A 5,327-nucleotide genomic window follows, 5' to 3' on the forward strand; every position below is an offset into this window, starting at 1 on the left:
CAGCACACGCAGGACGTCCGTGGCTGTCCGTGTGTGTCCGTGTGTCCGTCAGTGCACACAGGACGTCCGTCAGCACACGCAGGACGTCCGTCAGCACACGCAGGACGTCCGTGGCTGTCCGTGTGTCTCCGTGTGTCCGTCAGTGCACACAGTGATAGAACCAAAATAAGGATCACTCTTTCGGTAAGGTTGATATGAACTCAGATCCGAGAGGATTGAGAACTGATGGTATGAACGGTGACACTAAGGGTTGCGGAATAGCCCAAAGATACTACCAGACTTCGATCGTTGCCGGATGTGACGCACCGGTCCAACAAAAGAAGGATCGAAACTTGGAGATAACCTCACCAAGAAACTAAGAAATGTTCTAACAAAGAACAAAGAGAGTAAAAACTCAAAAGAATGAAAGCAAAACGAAATTATCTTATTCAGATCTGATGGTTACATTATATAGAAGTTCTAGTCAAAAGACTTAAAGAAAAATGTGGGAAATCTAAACATAGAAAATGATAAAATTGACCAGATCTGGTCAAGGCACGAAATCACACTTTGACTAGTGAAAAACCCTTCAAATTCCGTCCAGGTTCATTGCTTCCTGAAGCATGTCCTGCGGACTGGGCCAGTACACAAGCAGGACAGTCCAAAGTAGCCAGTTTTGAAGTGTCATGGCCTATCTTGAGTTCCACTCGTCCGAATCCAAATCTGTCTCGACCGTTGCTCTTAAAATGCCAATCAGTACGGGAAATACGAGCTCCAGTTCGGTGAATTCGATCGTCTGGACATGGGTATTGATGAAGCCTCAAACTGGACATCCGGGCGGTACATGTGGTACTGTCCAGAATTGTATAGCAATGACCTAACTCAGGATCCGTGCGTCCGAATGCGATTCCGTCTCGACTGTTCTTCATCAAATGGAAAACAGGACGGTGAAGACAAAGTCCAGTACAGTGAAATCGATCATCTGGCCATGGTTCCAGCCAAAGCTCCCATCCGGATGCATTTGGGACAGTCCGGTCAGTCTGGCCAGTATGGTGAAAATCATGAACCTCGGTTGAAAACTTCAGAACGTCCTGATCTTCATGCTGGTTCGGCTCCATGTACTGATCCGTGGACCGCGGTCTATCATTCCCTCTTTCTTCAAAAGGATTTGTCCTCAAATCCAATGTACCTATATCAAAAAAAGATAAATCAGATACAAAGGAATTAAAATTCAAGGGAAATTCAGTAAATGAATAGAATGGACAGAAACTTCCTTGGAGTTTTGAAGTCATTTTTATCAAGGAATTCCAAGTACTTTGACGTCCATTGGTGCTTGCTCTCCTTAGAAACTGATCATGCTTATCCTGTTTATTCAAAGCAACTAGAGAAACCACATCAAATCTGCCAAAGAAATAATCAAAGGGTTTCTCTATCCTTAAGACATCAAAATCAGGATCCAAGCCCTTAGGATAATCATCAAGGACGTGGGCAAGCATTAAGCAAGTAAGCTGGTTGCCAAAAATTGATTTATCAATCTCAAAATCAAGCCAAGGTGAGGAACTGTTATGGAAAGAAAGAGACAATGCCAAATTTGAAAAATTATCATCATGAACGAAATCAAAAGAATTCTTTGGCCTAAGCAATTTTAGTTCATGCTTTTTCCTACACCAAATCTCTTTCAAAGCACAGCTCAATGAAATCATTCATGAAAAGGTTTGAGCAAAACGTTTTTCAACCAAGTAAGAATATGTTTTCTTTTTGAAAGTCTCGGTTTCAAAACATTTTCATGAAGAGTAGAGGCAATCAACTCATGATCCTTACAGTGCTTTTGGTTTAGACAGGAGAATGACCGAGGAAACACCTTTGGTTCATGGAGGATCGGTTTTGGCTCAGGTCGATTCTTTCTGGGGCATGAATCTCCTTAGAAATCTGGTATTCGCGGATAGATGGACTGAAGAACCTCCGGTTTGGAAAATTCATAACTTCTTCATCCGTGAAGCTTTTCATGCGATTCCAAGCCTCAGTGAATCCTTGATGAGTTGTTTTCTTTTAAAATTGGATTCAAGACAAAAGACTTTCGGGCTGTTGAGATATCCTTCTTGGACTGAACCTCTGTCGCTGGCACCAAGGTAGCCGGTTTGAACAACAAAGCTTCTCCAAATCTGAGGTTGTTGGGCACGGCCAATGCTTTCATTCAGAGGTTGAACCTGTCTTTCCTGGATACTCAACTCAAACACTAAAAGACCAGGATCAAATGTGCAAGATAAATATTTGTTCAAATCACAAATCAAGATATCTTTTCCAAGAACAAATTGCACATTTTTCAGCCTTTCAAGGTGCTCATCAAAGTAAATATTACAGACAAGAATTTTATCAAGATATGCAACAACAATATTCATTTTCAAGATGGGCATATCCTTTCCAACATCTGAACACACAAGCTTAAGTTCAGTTTGAGAATCATTTATCAAAAGTTCAAGGGATTTTTCAAAGAATGTGTTGTAAACCAAAATATCATCAGAACTCAAGACAACACCATTATCACGAAATGATCTCAGAAAATGCCAAGTTTTATCAGTTTCAAACTCAAGAGATCAGGCTGCAAAACAGAACCACAAAATTCAAGATCACGAAAATCATTTTCAGTTTCAAGTGATTTCTGTTCCAGCAACTTCTGAATCAAAATTTCGTCCAAGGCATAAGAGGATGCAAACATTCATCAGTGATCAGTACATGTCTAGAAGAACTCAGATCAAAGCCATTTCCTTTGCAAACAAACGAATCAAGAGATTTTTCAGCACAAAAATCAGTTTGTTGCAAATCAAGATCAAATGGCCTTCCAAGAAGATGAAAACCTTTGTTATGTTCCAAGAACTGATCAAAGCTCAAAATAATTCCAGAAGTGATGCCATTGACATTTTGAAAACGTGATTGATCAAGACATTTATCAGGTTCAAAGATTTTTAAAGAATTTATCATGTTATCTAAAACAGATTTCGAAACACAAAAATCTTTCATCTTGTCAAGACCAAAACGAATTATATCATCAGTACTGACTTTCTCAAACATGTCAGGCAGAGAATTAAGAGAAGAAGGTTCCTCACAGTGCTCTTGAAGATCAGGAGGTAAAGGGGCAGGAGTTGTGCCGGGATCAAAGCATAGATAATTCTCCATAGCAATGGATGTGATGCTTGTTGCTTCTTCATCAAAGACTGGACAAGGTTCGTCCTCCTCATCAAAGATAGGACCTAGATCATCATCCAAACATATCCTAGTGTCAAGACATGGGCACTGATGTGGAAAATCCAGTGGCTCTTCCTCAAAAAACCTGTGGAGACAAAACAAGACTACTCGGAAGCTCCGGTTGCAAAACAGTTAGTTCTACAATAGCTTGTTCATTATCAAGATTAAACTCAGTTTCAAGAGAAGGAAGATCACAATCTTTTTCACAAAACATCAAGCTTTCAATTAGCTCTTCATCAGATTCATCAAAAATGGGTAGAGAATCTGAAAAATCTTTAAGTTCTTCAAAATGGTTTTCAGATTTACCTTGGGCTTTCTTACTGATGAACAAGGATGGCTCAGCTACTGGGGCACGTGTGGATGTGCTCTTTTTTTGGCTCTTGCTGACGTCCTTGAGGGCTTTGTCCACACCCTTCACAAAGTTATCACAAAATTGTTGGACATCAAACTGAAGCAATCGCCTTTTGGATCAGCTTCACCTTGGACGATTGAAAGGTTCTTTGCTCCACCTGTTTGGTTTTCCTGCACACAACAAACTCATCAAAATTATTCAAAGAATATTTAAAGGAGTTTGAGAGACAGAAAGTTGTGGAGCTTCTCCTTGTTACTTTTCCTTTGAAGACCAAACATCATAACCTGAAAAATCTCAACACAAAAGTTAGGAAATAAACCTCACACTCTCAAGTGTTTGATCTCACCCACTCAAGTGTTTCTCTCAGATTTAGGTGATCACACACAAGTTTCTACTCAATGTTCTAAGAGAACAAATCAAAGAATCCCAATGGGCAAATCCAAGCAAACAAGGGAATTTTCTCAAGATAGAAAGATAAGAGATTTTTTTTTTTTTTTGATTTTTGAATCCGTTTTAACCACCTCAAAGGCTGGATTTCTCCTCAGCCAGCAGGCTTTCTCTTCCACCACCAATCCACAAAACAAACTTTCGATTTTTTTTTTTTTTTTTTTTTTTTTTTGATCAAATCGTTTTTTTTTTTTTTTTTTATATATATATGGATGGTAATGAGGGGCCCGGATTTAAGAAAGGTAGAAGAAGAAGTGTTTAAGAAGAATTTTATGAAGAAAGTGAATGAGAAAGATGAATGAAATAGAGGAAGAGTGGCTCTGATACCACTTGATAGAACCAAAATAAGGATCACTCTTTCGGTAAGGTTGATATGAACTCAGATCCGAGAGGATTGAGAACTGATGGTATGAACGGTGACACTAAGGGTTGCGGAATAGCCCAAAGATACTACCAGACTTCGATCGTTGCCGGATGTGACGCACCGGTCCAACAAAAGAAGGATCGAAACTTGGAGATAACCTCACCAAGAAACTAAGAAATGTTCTAACAAAGAACAAAGAGAGTAAAAACTCAAAAGAATGAAAGCAAAACGAAATTATCTTATTCAGATCTGATGGTTACATTATATAGAAGTTCTAGTCAAAAGACTTAAAGAAAAATGTGGGAAATCTAAACATAGAAAATGATAAAATTGACCAGATCTGGTCAAGGCACGAAATCACACTTTGACTAGTGAAAAACCCTTCAAATTCCGTCCAGGTTCATTGCTTCCTGAAGCATGTCCTGCGGACTGGGCCAGTACACAAGCAGGACAGTCCAAAGTAGCCAGTTTTGAAGTGTCATGGCCTATCTTGAGTTCCACTCGTCCGAATCCAAATCTGTCTCGACCGTTGCTCTTAAAATGCCAATCAGTACGGGAAATACGAGCTCCAGTTCGGTGAATTCGATCGTCTGGACATGGGTATTGATGAAGCCTCAAACTGGACATCCGGGCGGTACATGTGGTACTGTCCAGAAATGTATAGCAATGACCTAACTCAGGATCCGTGCGTCCGAATGCGATTCCGTCTCGACTGTTCTTCATCAAATGGAAAACAGGACGGTGAAGACAAAGTCCAGTACAGTGAAATCGATCATCTGGCCATGGTTCCAGCCAAAGCTCCCATCCGGATGCATTTGGGACAGTCCGGTCAGTCTGGCCAGTATGGTGAAAATCATGAACCTCGGTTGAAAACTTCAGAACGTCCTGATCTTCATGCTGGTTCGGCTCCATGTACTGATCCGTGGACCGCGGTCTATCACA

The sequence above is a fragment of the Brassica napus genome, unplaced genomic scaffold, assembly GCF_020379485.1.
Source record: "Brassica napus cultivar Da-Ae unplaced genomic scaffold, Da-Ae ScsIHWf_466;HRSCAF=713, whole genome shotgun sequence".
Classification (NCBI taxonomy): Eukaryota; Viridiplantae; Streptophyta; class Magnoliopsida; order Brassicales; family Brassicaceae; genus Brassica; species Brassica napus.